At 38.7% G+C, this 17,272-nt stretch overlaps 1 long non-coding RNA gene across 1 annotated transcript; it reads left to right on the top strand.

Annotated features, from left to right (window-relative positions):
* The first annotated feature begins 13,506 nt into the window (after positions 1 to 13,506).
* Positions 13,507 to 15,947, top strand: LOC148114370 (uncharacterized). Its single transcript, XR_015734080.1, has 2 exons — positions 13,507 to 13,668; positions 14,631 to 15,947. It is a non-coding gene; the product is annotated as an uncharacterized LOC148114370 (long non-coding RNA).
* Positions 15,948 to 17,272: the final 1,325 nt, after the last annotated feature.

Genomic DNA, 17,272 nt, shown 5'->3' with positions numbered 1-17,272 from the left:
TAGCCCAAGTATTTATATTTGTATGTACATTTATGTTAGATTTTTATCCCACATTTATTACTTTAGAAGTAATTCAAGGTGGGGAACATACATAATATTCCTTCGTCCTCCTATTTCCCCCCAAAACAACAATCATGTGAAGTGGATTGAGCTGAAAGGGAGTAACTGGCCCAAAGTCACCCAACAGCTATCATGTGAAAGACGGGACTAGAACTTAACAGTCCCCTAGTATTTAAACCAGACTTGAACCACTACACTAAACTGGCTCTCCAAGTGCTAAGTATATGTAAATATCTGCAGATTATTTCATATGCCCCAAAAGAATTGTACATGGGAACTGTTCCAATACATAAAGCAATACTGGTGGCGTGAAATTTCAATATGCATCAGCTTCAGTTCCAAGATTTGATCCGAGAAATGGAACTCAAGCTATCAGAACTGTCTTAGACAACATATGGCCATCAGTGAAGACTGTGTTCTTGAAAGGTCAAGAAGGTAGTTGATCTTTATGCTAGGGTAAAGAATGCATTTCAATTGCTTTCTGAATTAACAATAATGTTTTACTATCCTTGTTTTGTCCATAATACATCAACCACTTTCCATTTGGTTTAGTTTCAGTAGCTTTTGAATTTCATTGCCTCTCCCTTTTTTGTATATTATAAAAATGTTTCAGAATTATATCTCTCTTTCTGTCTGTGTGGCATTCAGAGGCTAGACAAAGTCTGAATCTGTAAAATCAGTGCTCTGTTTTCTGCAACTTGATGGGCCCGAGAGAAAACTGTCTTTAACAGCTTTGAAAATGTAACCAGTTGTTCTGATAATCTGGACCATAGAATAGCAGATTTCTCTATGAAAATTAAGACAGAAATAAACCAGAACTGGCACCCATAGCAAAATCAGGAGTTATGCTAAGAGATTTTTTTTATTATTATTTATTATTCCATTCAAAGAACAAAAATCATGGCAAATACCAATATTGATGTTAACCAGTGGTGGGTTTCAAAAGTTTTTACTACCGGTTCTGTGGGTGTGGCTTGGTGGGTGTGGCATGGCTTGATGGGCGTGACTTGGTGGGCGTGGCAGGGGAAGGATACTGTAAAATCTCCACTCCCAACCCACTCCGGGAGAAGGTTACTGCAAAATCCCCATTTCCTCCTGATCAGTTGGGACTTGGGAGGCAGAGAATAGATGGGGCCGGGGCCAGTAAGAGTTTTTACTACTGGTTCTCCGAACTACTCAAAATTTCTGTTACCGGTTCTCCATAACTGGTCAGAATCTGCTGAAACCCACCTCTGATGTTAACATATGTTAACATAATGAATTAGGAAGATTGCTTTACTTTAAATGCTTAAAACCCCTTACTGAGGTTACTTCCAATGCCAAAAAATTAAAGGAAATTTCTGAAAACAATTATCCTCCAATTAACAATTGGAGAGTATTTTCCCTCCAATTTTTTCCTGTATCCATTTATAAAAGTTTAAGTAACTGTGGGAAATGATGAGGGCAGTTAAAATATTATTTTAATATTGTTGGTGGGTGACAAAAGTGTCATGACAAGTTAGGACAACTTTTTAGGACAACTAAAAAGTTAGTTGTCAACATGACAAGTTAGGACAACTTTTTCACCAACTTTCCTGATCTGTTGTGGAGTTTAACTTGGGGACTGGGGATTTTAAATTGGTTTTAATATTATTTAATTCTTATTTATTGTCGGGTTGTTTTATTGTTGTGAGCCGCCCCGAGTCCTGCAGGAGAAGGGCAGCATATAAATCTGACAAAATAAATAAATAAATAGGAAAGAAAATTGTTCACTGCAACATTTACAAAAGTGGAAGTGCTTATTTTCATTTTGAAAACCACTGACATTTTAGCTTCTGAAAGTTTAAAAAATAATAAATTCAAAAACTATGGGGTTTTTTTTTAAATGAAAAAATATGAATTTGATTCCATTCATTAGAATTCATTGTCTGTAAGATTTATATGCATGATCCTATGCATAATTGAATGTAGTCTCCTATTACCACAGATTCAATGAATAAATGTCAGTGTTTTGTAAAGACAATACACCTTGCTTTATTCCTGGAAACCAAGTGAGAAGCCTGTGTTTCTTCTTAGATTCACGCTTCATTAAGTTCTTTGTACAGTTTAACTTGATTCTGTTTATTTTGTTTAGTCCTTACTATTTCTGCTTCTTTTTTACCAGCTATTATGCTTCACTTTCTCTTTAAGCTACTTAAGAATCAATAACTCAAATATGAGAACTACGAACCTATGAGAACTACGAAAAGCCATTTTCATTCTGAAAGTGGCTTTTAGAGCTTTGCTCCTGGGTAATTAAATCAGTTTCCCAAATGACTATGCAGCTAATGCCTAGGTAGAGTTTTGCTCAATAGATCTATGTTTTTGCTGAATTTAGTGCATCAGAAATTAACTGGAATTCATATACGATCCCTTTATTCTGAAACAAAGTAGATAACAAATTAGGCTGTTATAGAGAACACTGGTTGCCTGTTTTTTTCTGGGTCCAGTTAAAGGTGTTTGTTATGACCTTTAGGCCCTTTATGGCATGGGTCCATCTATCTGAGGAAACATTTCACTCCAATGGGGTTGACGTGCCCCTCCTCATTCTGGGGGAAGGGCCATATTGTATACCCACGGATGGGCTTCAAAAATTTTAGCAATGGGTTCTCTGCCTTGCTAAATTGCTGGGTGGGGATGGCCATGATGGGTGTGGCCACGCCACGCACTCATCATGGCCACACCATGGCAGGATGTGTGTGTGTGTTTGCCCTCTCTGGACTCCGGAGGCTTTCCTCGAGCCTCCAGGAGGGCGAAAATGGCCTCCCCAGGCTCCAGAGGCCCCCTGAACTTCTGGTAGGCCCATTTTTCACCCTCTCCAAGCCTCTGCATGCACCCTGCACTTACCTTCATCCATAATGGGCCACATGGGGACTCCTGGGAGGAGGGGGACAGGGTGGGCAGGGCCAGCCAGGAGTGGGATTTCTCCAAACTGCACAGAATCTTAGTTAGAGGTTCTCCCAAACCCCTGCAAACCCCCAGCAGCCCACCCCTGCATACACCCCATCGGTCAAGGAATTCCAGGTGGTGGAATCCAGGAGAATGGCTTTTTCTGCCATGGCTCCCACTGTCTGGAAAACATCATACTCCCCAAGCTGAGATCTGGCCCCATTCTCTTGGCCCCAACCTCAAAACATTCTACTGATTGGCGTGGGGTCCCAATTTCTCCCCTGGAGGGGTCTATGAAGATTCTCAATCATCCAGGGTAGTGATGGGATTCAAAAAATTTTTACTACTGGTTCTGTGGGTGTGGCTTGGTGAGCATGGCACGGCTTGGTGGGCGTGGCTTGGCGAGCATGGCAGGGAAAGGATACGGTAAAATCTCCATTCCCACCCCACTCCAGGGGAAGGTTACTGCAAAATCCCCATTTCCTCCTGATCAGTTGGGACTTGGGAGGCTGAGAATATACCAGTCAGAATTTTTACTACCGGTTCTACGAACTACTCAAACTTTCCACTACTGGTTCTCCAGAACCGGTCAGAACCTGCTGAAACCCAACCTCTGATCCAGGTCATGTTTGTTCCAAAGGTGCTTTTCAAAAGCCAACTGGATTTTCTTAATTTTTTTTTTCTTGAAAAGGTTTTGCTTCTCATCCGAGAAACTTCTTCAGTTCTGGTTGAACGATGGGAAACGGAAGGATTTATATTCCTTGCAGTCATTTGGTCATTAGGATCTGAAAGTTGGTTGTTAGTTCTCTGAGAGTCATTGAGGCCACTTGGGGGTTTATCGGTACTCTCAGGGTCACCTGAATCAGAGTCCAAATGGGCGTGGAATCTTCCTGGGACTTCTGAAAAGTCTGTGTTGTAGACAGGGGATACGTGGTATCATATCTCTCCCCCTCTGTTGAAGGAGGGCTGTTCAATTTTAATATGGATAGCCTCTTTGACCCCTCTTTCAAAGCAGTTGTCCTCTTTGTCTAGAATGTGGACTTTATAGTCTTCAGAAGACACTTTGCCTTTCAGATGCAGATGAACTGCTGAATCTTGTCCTGATAGATTTTGTTGTGTTATGCCATGCTTTTGTGAAATGGTTGTTGCGCAGTGAGATACGTGCAGATCTGTACATTGGTGAAATGGATAGTCCAATTAGCCAAAGTGTGTTCAGTTCAATCTCTCTTCCTACTCAATTGAACCAGCTCCCAAAGTTCTCATTTCCCAGTGGATAAGACAGCCTAGTATTCCAATCTAAGATAACATTGATCTGAATGAAAATAATAATGTATCAGGAATCCTAGATTGTAGGAGAAATGATGCAAAGTCAACAATATATTGTTCTGTGATTAGAAATGGATAATCTCCCTCCCTCCCTCCTTCCCTCCCTACCTTCCTTCCTTCCTCTTGTATGAGGCACATGTAATTTACATGTAATGCCCATCAAGATCACTAACCTTATAGATTCTAGAATGCTAACCTTTAACTTGTCCTATTGTAACATTAGTGCTTGCAAATCCTACAAGCTGGTTGTCAAGGCAATACCTGTAGACTTTGTTTATTATATATTTTTCCTACATTCCTCTCCCGTTATACCCCATTGCTCAAAGAAATATAGTACACATTTGAAAAGTAACTTTATACCACATTCACCACAAAATGGATATGATTTGTCTTCCAGGATGTTTTTCCAGTTTTCTCATCTGGAAATTTCCTGATGGTTTCCCACCCCATCCATATATTAATTAGGTCTAAACCTACTTAGCTTTTTTAAATCACCCAAGGTCATTCATAGTTATATGACAGATAGCTGGACGCCTGTATCAGAATTGTGACCCAGCCTTGGGAATTCATCATATGTTTTACTTGATCCTTCAAAACATAGCTTGACTTCTCAACTTGATTTGTCAGTAGCCTGAAAGAGGCAGCTCAGATAGATTAGAATACTGTTAGCAATCATTAAGACATATAAATGGACTTCCCATTGCCAGGACAAAGTTGTGTGTAAAGGACCTTTCTGCCTTCTTCCCTTCTGCATTAAGAGTGGTTTGGTGTGGCTTTTTGTGGCCATATAACAGCTGGAAACTGCTGGCCCTTGCTTTACCAACCTCAACCCCAATGCCCTTTTGAAAAATAATGAAATTATATAGTGGATATTTCTGTTGCTTACTTGTTGAAGTAACTAAGGTTCCTTTGTTCTGTTTGCCACTTATCTCAGGGCTGCACCTTCTGCCTTTGATATGCTGCCAAGATTTTCTTTTTTCCTGGCATGCTCTTTGCCCTGCATTTGCAAGTATTAAGAATCAGTTGCAAAACCTTGTTTCAAAAGCCACAGAAACACAGCAGTTCTGGAAGGCATCAATTGAAAGATGATGAGCTATAATTTGATTCCAGCTATCTGCAAGGAATATAAATCCTTCCATTCCCTACTGTCCTATCAGAGCTGAAGAAGCTTCTTGGATGAGAAGCGAAATGTCTTCAAAGAAAAAACAAGAAAGTCCAGTTGCCTCCTGAAAAAGCATCTTTGGGATAGCCATGACCTGGATGATTGAGAATCTCTACAGAGTCTTAGAGGAAAACATATCCAAAATTGATACCATCATTTTAACCCATTGTTTATCCACTGCAAGATGAGGCTTCTTCCGCAGGTTTCCAACCAATATGGTCCTGAGCTTTCTTTTGCCAACTGAGCCTGAAATATGTCATTGATTTATCTTGTTTTAGGTCTCTTTCATGGATGCTTTTTATCAACTGGGATCCATTCTGTGAGTGCCTTGGTCTACCTGCCATTAGTTAGTTCTTCTTTCTATGTGACCTTTCCATCTCAATTATTTTCAATTTCATTTCAATTCAATTCACTTGATGATATCGTATACTTTCGTTTGTTCTCTAATCCATGTGCAGGCCTTTCTTGTCTTGGTTTGTAATGTCGAGTATCTTTCTATTGCTCTTTGCATCGACTTGTAGCTTTTAGCAATAGCAATAGCATTTAGACCTATATACCGCTTCATAGTGCTTTTACAGCCCTCTCTAAGCTGTTTACAGAGTCAGCATTTTGCCCCCAACAACCTGAGTCCTCATTTTACCCACCTTTTGTATCAATTGTGAGGTTAGTGTCAATGTTTCACCAACATATATAGTATGTGTGTGTGTGTGTGTGTACAGTTAATATTTTGGGTTTCTTCCCGTGTAATTGTAAACATATCCTTAAAAGGGAGTAGCGACGTTTCGACGAAATCACATTCGTCGTCTTCTGGCTGAAGTTCTCGGTTTGGTGCTTATGGGCAAACTGTGATCGTAACTGACGTTTTTCTATGAAAAGAAGCAAAGGTGTATTCTGATTGGCTGATGACGTAGCTGTATTTTGATTGGGTGGAAGCGAATTTTATTTTGCCCATAAGCACCAAACCGAGAACTTCAGCCAGAAGATGACGAATGCGATTTCGTCGAAACGTCGCTACTACCCTTTTAAGGATATGTTTACAATTACATGGGAAGAAACCCGAAATATTAACTGTACACACTTATATACCCGTGAAAACTTACATAAACAAATATATATATATATATATATATATATATGTATGTATGTATGTATGTATGTATGTACGTACGTACGTACGTACGTACGTATGTATATGTATATGTATATGTATATGTATATGTATATGTATATGTATATGTATATGTATGTCTTTGGTTATTCGGGTTTTCTCCCACGTAATATTGGAAGTGTCTTGGCGATGTTTCGATGAAGTCTCATTCGTCATCTTCAGGCTGGTGTTTTCGGCTTCGTGCTTCTAGGAACAATGTGTGATCGCAGCTGTTTCTTCCTTTTAACTGCCAGTGGGGGTATGAACTAATTGGGTGGGAGCTTGGCTGTGTTCTGATTGGGTGGAGGTGTGTTCTGATTGGTTAGGGGTTTGGCTGTGCTCTGATTGAATGGGGGGTTGGCTGTGCTCTGATTGGATGGGGGTGTGTTCTGTTTAGGTGGGGGCTTGGTTGTGCTCAGGTTTGTCTGAGTTGCAGGGGGATCTACTTTCAGTTTAGAAGCTGTGGGTATGTTGCGAGATCGGAGTTGTCGCTTTTCTATGTTCGCTGCTGCTGATGTATGCTGGTTAGCCTGCAACTCTGTGTCCTGATTGGAGGGCAGCAGTTTTTTCTCCTGCTTCATTATCCTAGCTGCAGCCTGACTGGGTGTTAAAGGCCCAGCTTTCTCTGGTTCCCTATTACTAACTCTCAATTGCAAAGAAGGAAGGATTCTGGTAGGCATCACAACACTGCTGATTGCCTGTTGAGATCTCAGCCTATCTTCTGGCTCGGTTTTCTCTCTCTCCCTATTGCTAGCTATCATCTGCAAAGAGGGAAGGACTCTGACAGGCATTACAACACCACTGGTTGCCTATTGGGATCTCTGCCTATCCTCTGATGTTAAAACTTGAGTTTCCCTCAGTGCGGGTCTCCAAATACTTGATAACCTAGAAGTGTCATCTCGTCTATTCATATTCTGCAGCCTCTTTTCAATTTCAATAGCCTCTCTAATTATTCTCTTAATAAGATGTTCCTCTTTCACCACTGTTCTAGTATTGCTGAAGTCGATCTTATGTCCTGTGACCTTCATGTGTTGTACCAAGGAAGAAGTTCGCTCTTCTTTTTTCACTGCGTTTTTGTGTTCTTCTAAACGCACACCTATTCGTCTATTCATCTGTCCAATGTAAGATCACTGACAGGAGGCACATGGCACTTCGTATACCCCTTGATTTTCCAGCTCAATTTTATCCTTGGGGTTTCTTAACATCATCGATATTTTTCTATCTGTGCGGAACACTGTTTTTATTTTGTGTTTCTGTAATATCTTACTAATTTTATCGGTGGTCCCTTTTATATAGGGCAGGATGGCTTTTCCCATATTCTGTTCTTCTTCTTGGGTTTCGCTCTGTACTGATGTCCCTTGCCGAATTATACTTCTAATTTTATTTTCGTGGAACGCATTTGCCATTAATACCTCTGTGAGAGTCTGAAGCTCTGTTTGTAAATGTGCCTCATCTGCTAGACGTTTAGTTCAAGTAATTAAAGTTTTTGCCACTGAATTTATTTGTGAAGGATGATGGTGTGGGGTATCGATGCATTTAGGTATCGATTTGTGTGTGTGTTCTTTGGTAGACACTATGTGCCATCAGTTTTCTTGTATATTAATACATCTAAGAATGGGAGTTGATTTTCAATCTCCATTTCCATAGTGAACTGTATCTTCGGGTGCATGTTATTCAAGTGTCCTAGAAAATTGTCTAGCTTGTCTTTTCCATGGGGCCAGATGACAAACGTATCATATACATATCTGAGCCATAATTTTGGTTTATAAGTAGTTTGTTCCAACGCCCTAATTTCTAATCCCTCCATGAACAGATTGGCAATAACTGGGAGAGTGGTGATCCCATTGGTGCCCCTTGCATTTGTTTATATCTTTGCCCTTTGTACATGAAATAGGTGTTAGATAGGCAATGCTCTGCCAATTCTATGATGTGGTTTGGTGGTTGATATTTCTTTTTGATCATTGCTAGAGCTTCTATAACGGGTACTTGGGTGAATAATCAGACCACATCAAAGCTTACAAGTAGGTCACCCTGCTCTATGCGTTGGTTTCTCAGAATTTCTATGAGATGATATGAGTTCTGCACATAAGAAGCAATCGATTCCACAAACAGTTGTAATTGTTTGGCTAAATAGCTAGCCAAGTTTTGCAGCGGAGACTTTATGGAGCTAACTATGGGTCTGAGAGGTATGCCCTCTTTATGTATTTTTGGGAGGCCATATAGTTTTGGACATCTCGATGACTTCTCTCTAGGGATGATTGTTTGTTGAACTTCTTTATTTATGGGGCTGGCCTTTATCTTGGTTTTGGTAGTTTTTTCCAAATATGTAGTTGGGTCAGTACTTAAGGGTTTATACGTAATGTCTTGGAGGAGCTCGAGCAACTTTTTATCGTAATCCACCGTATACATTATCACCGTAGCATTGCCTTTGTCTGCGGGCAATATGATGATGCTGTCATCCTTTCTTAGTTCCTGCAATGCTCTGTATTCTTCTCTGGGCAGATTACTTTTGGGGGTTTACTAGTGCAGATAATGTTGGTAACCTCATGTCTAATTTTATCAGCATCCTCAACGTTAAGTTTTGTTAAGCTGGCTTCCACTTCACATATCATTGTTTCTATGGGAATTCTCTTGGGCGCTACTGCAAAATTAAAGCCCTTTGTTAAGACGCTTGTTTCTGCTGTAGTCAGCTCTCTATTAGAAACATTGTGAACTACCTGTTTCAGATGGTGCTGTACTACTTTGGGGGGTCTCCCTTGATTTTCTAAGTTTTCAAATTTCTTTTGATTCAAATTTCTTTTTCTGTTCTTTGTAAAATTTTAAGTATTAAGTATTTCAATTTACAGACATTTAATGACGCGGGAAAACACTCGAGATTTTAACTTTTTATATACACACACCCGCGAAAACTTGAGAAGACAGATATCACACCTCTATGGGGAGGAAATGTACCAACTCACTAGGACCTATGAAAAGTTTGAAGTAAGGGCTGTAATATTATGTGACCTAAGTTTCCTACATTGTTGTCGAGACTTGAAAACATACATACATACATACATACATACATACATACATACGTATGTATATATATATATATATATATATATATATGAGAAAACATATATATATATATATATATATATATATATATATATATATATATATATATATATATATATATATATATATGCATACATACATACACATATATACATACTGTTATGCCCCAGCTATGGACCCCAAAGAACGCAGCACACACAAAGTCTGTACAAACCTTAGTTTACTAAATTAAATTAGTCTTTTTCAAATAAAGGCTGTTAATTAACTTTCTTAACAGCCTACAAGAATCCAAAGAATAAATAATCGTAATCTTACTATGGCTGGCAGAAAGCCCAGAAGCAATTTGCAGGAAACTGATAAGAGAACTAAGATCAGGACACAAAGGAAAGTGAACAAAGTTGTTCCCTGCAAATTGTCTCAGTCGTCATCCTTCCTTAAATAGGCTATATATTACAGCAGGTAGCACACACTGATCGAAAACTTTACTCTTCAGGCATTGGAGAAGGTTGCTCTTGAAGATTATGCTTAGCTTGCCAAATGCTTGTCAACCACATTTAACATGTTCAGTTTCCTTTACTGTATCCTCTTCCATTGTGATCTGTTGGCCAAGGTATATGTAGTGGTCTACTATGTGGTCTACTACATCTAGATCTTCTCCAGAAATATAAAAAAAACTTCTTCCTTTGGTGAATTTGTTAACCAAAATAAACCAAATATCAACCTGGCTCTTTTTCAGGTTTATTTTTAAGCAAAATGGTTCTTGCTTTGTGCAGCTCTTGTATGTGTCTTTGTAGCTCCTCTGGGTCTTGTGAGAAAAGAACAACATCATCTGCAAATCTTGAGTGATTTAAATATAGGTGCCATTGATTTTATATTCCATCTTTTGTCCAGTCCAGTTTGTGAAATACTTCTTCAAGGCAGGCTTAGAAAAGGATGGGTGATATTGTATTGCCTTATCATACACCTCCTTCTATGTTGATTTTCACTTTAAGATCATTAAGGCCAATTGTTGCCATTGTTTTTTCATATACTGATTGTAGTAAGTTTATGTAAGCAGCGTCTATGCCTTGGTTGAGCAATGCTTGATTATTGCTTATTAGAAGACAAATGCCTTTTCGTAATCGATGAAAGCCATGCACAGAGGCATAGTGTACTCGTTGTGCCATTCAATGACTTGCTGAACAACCTGGATGTGATCCATTGCGCTGTAGCCACTTCTGAATCCTGCCTGCTCCTTTGGCTGTGCATCTCTTAATGTTCTCAATATTCTTTTTGCTATTATCTTGTTGAAAATCTTGTAGATGACTGAAAGAAGGCTTATTGGGCAATAGTCCTTTAAATCATCCTGGTCCTCTGCCTTGTGTGTAAGAATCATTTCAGCATTTTTCCATGCATCGTGTATTTTTTCCTTCTCTGAGGCATCTCGAGTATAGTTTTGCTAGTTTCTTGTTTAAACTGTGACCACATGGTTATATTTAACAAATAAAAATAAATATTTCAGAAAACAATGTATTAACTCATGTTATAGGAAACATGTTTTGCATATTGTATGGTTTAAGCCAGGGATGTCAAACTCAAGGTCTGTGGGCCAGATCCGGCCTGTGAGGTGCTTAGATCTGGCCTGCAGGGCCGGTTTGGAAATAGCAAAGGCCCATGGTGCCTCTTCTAGCAAAAATGGAGGGAGTCCTGTCCATCCTATCTCCCCTCTCCCCCTGGCCAGCCCATGGAACACAACTACAGTGCTGATCTGGCCCTTGAAGAACTCCAGCTTGACACCCCTGGTTTAAGCCAGCCATACAAGCCATTGGAGTTGGGTAGCTAATAAATTTAAATAAGTAAAATAAAGCATAAATATATACAAAAATGTCAGTGGTAGGAAAAATGTATACTTTTTCTTCAAAATGTTTTTAAAATCTCCCAATCAAATTTAAGTATGGAAAAAAAGGAAACAGAAAGATGGCAAAACAGGAAGATAAATTCATTTATTCCTAAAAAACTGACCCTGACTTGATATGCATTCATATTCTCTTTATGTATAACATGTTTCGGAAACATAAAAGCCTGTCTCAGGCTACATAATTCTATATCTTTGCCTACAGCGTCTATTTACCTTTATGCCAAAAGGGAAAGAAAAAACAGAATACGTCACATTCCAACTTTTGTGGTTTAATTTCTGCTTGTCTGTTGTCTGGCGGTAAAAGTAACTACCTCTCAAAGGTGCTGAAGCCAAAATCAGCATTCATAAGACTTGGTTTTGGAAATTCTGCTTTCCCACAAAGATTGCAAATCAAAATCCAAGGATTAGTTGCAGATTAGACTAAAACGATCAAACTAAGCCACTTACATCTTGAAACACTTCCTTTGTGCTATTTGCTTTGATTTTGGGAGAGGTTACATCAAGATTCCCACCAATGACCTTTCCTTATTCTTCAGTTAAAGGATACTTCCACCTATCCTTGGTTGGAAGAAAACTCCCCAGACAGGATTTGCTGATCCTAACCAGTCTCTGTTTCAAGTGATGATATTCTCCTGACTGCCCTCTAAGATAATGGGAAGCAAAGCCAGCCAGATTTTGTACTTTGAAGCTGTCCTTGGATGCTGTTGGAATTAGAGCAAAACGCTATCTGTCATATAACTATGAATGGCTTAAGGCTGTTTAGCTCATGGGCTGGCAATGATGTGAATGCAAAACTGTGAAGAAAAAGCAAAAAAGAAGATATGGAGACATGTTTGTGGTGCAAGGAACAAAGAACTAGAGGAGCTTGTATAATCACTTGATTGTTCTGAAAAAGACAGGTTTGTATCATTTCAATAATGGCTGAGCAATGCTTTAAGTCATTGGGGGAACATAGATCCAGATTAAAAGAGATAATAGAAGCTTCTTCTTTTCTTATTTTTCTTCTTGTGCCATATCCGTCATCAGACATTGGCGATCAAGTTGGCGATCCTATTTTTATCAACAGCCACACAAAAAAATGCTGTTGAGTTTTGTCCAAACCAGTCCCTTAGATTTTGAAGCCATGATGTTCTTCTCATTTGCCTTCAATCTTTCCCTGGAGGATTAAGTGAAGTATGCCATATTTTTCTGGGTGTTGCATCACATGTCCAAAATATTCTTTCACTTTTTTATGGTTTCCCTTGGCTTTGCCAGGTGGCTTATCCCCTCCTCATTTCTGATTTTGTCAACCCAATTTATACATAACAGCCACCTTAAAATCCACACTTCAAATGCTTCTAGTCTCTTCAAGTGGCTTTCTGTCAGAGATCAACTCTACACTCCGTAAAGCAGGATAGAAAAGATGTAGCATCTGACAAGCCTGATTTTCAATCTTAGGCTTATGTCATGACTGCAGAAGACACAATACAAGACAAGATAGAAGAAGCTAATAATATATAATGTCTTACACCATCCATCTCAAGTCTGATGCTTTTGAATTGAAACAGTGTCTTCCATCATTCTAAGCACACTTTGCTAAGTCCCAGAGAAAACTGCCCAGTAGATAGTCAGATCAGATCCAATACTATATAATTTGTTAGAGTAAACAACATGTTCATGAGAAACCTTGTGTGAAATCTTTTATCCATGATCTGTTATTAGAAAACGAGTGTTTTAGCTCACATTCACATCTGCCTATCTCTGTTCAGCTCAGGTAAGAATGGACAATCTGAGATATGTGTTATCTCCATTCAGGGACAATATCTAAGCTCGTTTATTTACTGAAATTATTCACAATCCAAGTTACTCAATTCTTAAATAAGCAAAAACATAAGGTAAAACAAAAATTGCAACAATGCTGAATCAAACATTTTCAACAATGTACAATCTGACAACCTAATCTTCTAGATCTAGATATCCTCACAAAAAGATTAGTCATTGACCACTTGGAAGGAGAAGAAAATATGCACTCCAGATGAGGGAGACTGTTCCAGAACACAAAGAAACCACAGACTTGTAGCTTCTAGAAAAGAGGGGGGAAAGGAAAAACCTCATAAAAGGATCTTGACGGTAAGTGTTGGACGAATTAAAGTGATTAAAATGGAAAGCATTAAAGAAAGTTTAGAGCATTATTAGAGTAATTTTTTTCGTTGGATCTTCAGGCCTGCCACAAACTTAATTTATAATAATTTGAATATAGAACAACTGCAACAGTTTAATTAACTCAATGGATAGATTGAGTTTAGCCTAGAGCAGGGGTGAAATCCAGCAGGTTCTGACAGGTTCTGAAGAACCGGTAGCAGAAATTTTGAGTAGTTTGGAGAACAGGTAGTGGAAATTTTGAGTAGTTTGGAGAACAGGTAGTGGAAATTTTGAGTAGTTCAGAGAACCGGCAAATACTACCTCTGGCTCAGTGGTGGGTTGTCCCAGTTCACACCAGTTCTATAGAACCAGTAGTAAAACCGGCGGGAGGCTCCGCCCACTGACCCTGATGTCATCAAAACACTTCTGCATGATCATGGTTGATCATGAAAGGCAAAAAGTATCCACCACTTCAATATTTTCACTGTTCTAAGACCGGTTGTTGTCTTTAACTTGGTCTTAAAGTTAACGTCTCATTTTTTTCATGTTGCTTCTTAACTTTTATTACTAGCGCTTGCAAATTCTTTGCATTTTCAGCTCTTGGAGTAAGTTTTATCATAGCTACAAGAGCTGTGGTGGCGCAGTGGTTAGAATGCAGTACTGCAGGCTACTTCTGCCAGCTGCCTGCAGTTTGGCAGTTCAAATCTCACCAGGCTCAAGGTTGACTCAGCCTTCCATCCTTCCGAGGTGGGTAAAATGAGGACCCAGATTGTTGGGGGCAATAGGCTGACTCTGTAAACTGTTTAGAGAGGGCTATAAAGCACTCTGAGGTGGTATATAAGTCTAAGTGCTATTGCTATTGCTATTTAAATTAAAACAAATTTAATTTTTATTTTGTCACTTTCTTTTCTATTATTCAACATTGATTCTGGACTGTCTTTCACTGGAAGCCCTCAGGCAGAAGATTGATGGACATCTGAAGTTACTGAAGTTATAGAGGATGCCTATGACACCCTCTACAACCCAATATCTATTTCAGAGAGGAAAAAAATTGCAGACTACAGGAACTATTTGCACTACTCAGGTGACCCTGAGGACACAGATAAACCTCCAAGTGCTTCAATGACCCTCTAAAAGGATGCAAATGACGAGCTGTCTGCAAGGAATATAAATCCTTCCATTCCCCACTATCCTGTCAGAATTGAAGAAGCTTCTTGTATGGGAAGCGAAACGTCTTCAAAGAAAAAACAAGGAAGTCCAGTTGCCTCCTGAAAAAAGCACCTTTGGGAATATCAGGTGAAAGGACCCTTTGTTAGAAGAGTGCATTCTATTCAGTGGTGGGTTCCTCCAGGTTCGTACCAGTTCGCAAGAACCGGTAGTAAAAATTTGTAGTAGTCAGAGAACCGGTAATAACTTTGGCTGGCTATACCCCCGAACCGGTCCCCAGCTTGGTTGCCATAACTTACCCTGCCCACCTCATCAGAGGCTTTTTTTTTTTTTTTTACTTTTAAAAGCATTTTTTCTACAACCTCTTCGGCCGAAAAAATGCTTTTAAAAGTAAAAAAAAAGTGTCTGATGATGGCGCGGCTCAGCTGGGATCGTCAGAGACTTTTAAAAACATTTTTTCTACAACCTCTTTGGCTGAAGAGGTTATAGGAAAAGAAATGCCTTTAAAAGCCTCTGGTGATCCTAGCTGAGTTGCCTGATTGTCAGAGGCTTTTAAAAGCAATTTTTTCTGCAACCTCTTAAGGTTGTAGAAAAAATGCTTTTAAAAGTAAAAAAAAAAAAAAGTTGGCCACACCCACCCAGTCATATTACCCCACCACCACCAAGCAACGCCCACAAAATAAGCCATGCCCACAGAACCGGTAGTAAAAAATTTTAGAACCCACCCCTGATTCTATTCTGAGACTTTCTTATAGACTCTAAATGCTCTTCCAAGTCCTTGGGTTCCAATTATTTTTATTTCTTGAAACAATTATTAGCCAAAAATTGTACATTAGGAGCATGATGCAATTTATCATGTTTTTAAAAGTCTGCCTTCCAGACAAACAGTTCTAAGTGCTGATGAAATTCCAAGCACTTCTTTCCTTCCCTAATAAGGTTTTCCACCCAGGTCAAAGCTGTATATGAAACCCATATCTTCAGTGAAGGAATGCAATACAGGATGATAGACATTTATATTTATATATTTCAGAGATAAGTGCATTTGCCCACCACTTAATCATTTCCAACAGGTCTTACAAATAAACAAAGCTTTTGGACATTATCCTGAGATGGAAAATTACAGATTTTTTTTTTAAAAAAATGCCTACAAACAAAAGAAACCCAGGGAAAGTTAATATGCATGGAAGATTTCTGTTTTTGATTCAGCATGTATTTGGGAGGGGAAGAATATGCTAGTGCTTCATAAACAGATTTGGGATAAGAACTATGCCTATATTCTTCGCAATGATGGAGAAAAATAGGATTCAAAATTCAATTAATATCTACCTAATTTACATCTTCCAGATATGTGCATAAACATTCACACTTTTAAGAATTTTAAAATGTTGGTCCACAAAGTGCCCAAAGTACAACTATTGTAAAAAAAAAATATAAATATCAGATGAAATTCACCTGAAGATGCAAGCATAATTTTGTGTAGATATCTGGTGTGGTGAGTATTAATTGGACAATTTGAAAACTGGTGCAGAAGGACTGGATCTACATACAGGCAACCAAACCTACCTCATTCTGAAAGTGCAAGGCAGGGAACACAAATCTGAAATGTGGGGAAAACGCAGAGCTGTTTTTGTCCAAGTCCTGTTGTCCAAGACTTAAAATAAGACCCCCAGCCATCTAATCTTCTGGCACTTCATTTCGAGTAAACTATCACAATTCTGTTGTTTTTGTAGACCTGGGAGGCAATACTGTGTTTTACACTGATTTTGCCCAGCCCATAATACCAATAGCTGACTTTTACAGAACACTAGATAGTCTTTGAATTAGGACCACAGTTGAACCCAAAATATCTATTGCTAAACAAGACAGTTAAGTGAGTTTTGCCCCATTTTATAAGCTTTTCTGCTTAACAGTTGTTAAGTGAATCACTATGGTTGTTAAATTAGTAACTTCATTACTAAGGATGCTACAATGGTCATAAGTGTAAAAAATGATCATAAGTCACATTTTTCAGTGCCATTGTAATTTCGAACGGTCACTAAATGAATGGTTATAAATTGAGGACTACCTATATCTAATATGCTAGCTACATTGCTATCTTCCAAATTTGCATGATTTGTCTTTCTAATATGGGGACTCTGTTTACCATCTACAACTTTTTCTAGGGCTTTTGTCCTTGACTTTTTCCATACAAGATTAAAAATATAAACCCACTTTTGATGTTTCTAATCTTTGCTTGCCAGCCTATTTTGGCTCACATATAGTATTAAGTTCATGTGCACAACTATCCCATTTGATCCAGAATTTTATCCTAAAGTTACTTCTGGTGATTTAATTAACAGCTCCTCCAAATACCAATATTTGTATCTTGTGTCTTTCTTATTCATAAAGTCCTTATGAACTACAGGGATGACAAAGTGAATACTTT

Source organism: Pantherophis guttatus, chromosome 4, assembly GCF_059756535.1.
Source record: "Pantherophis guttatus breed Tessera chromosome 4, ASM5975653v1, whole genome shotgun sequence".
Classification (NCBI taxonomy): domain Eukaryota; kingdom Metazoa; phylum Chordata; class Lepidosauria; order Squamata; family Colubridae; genus Pantherophis; species Pantherophis guttatus.
Note: the sequence above shows the minus strand (reverse complement) of the source record. Positions and strands in the feature narration are given on the sequence as shown.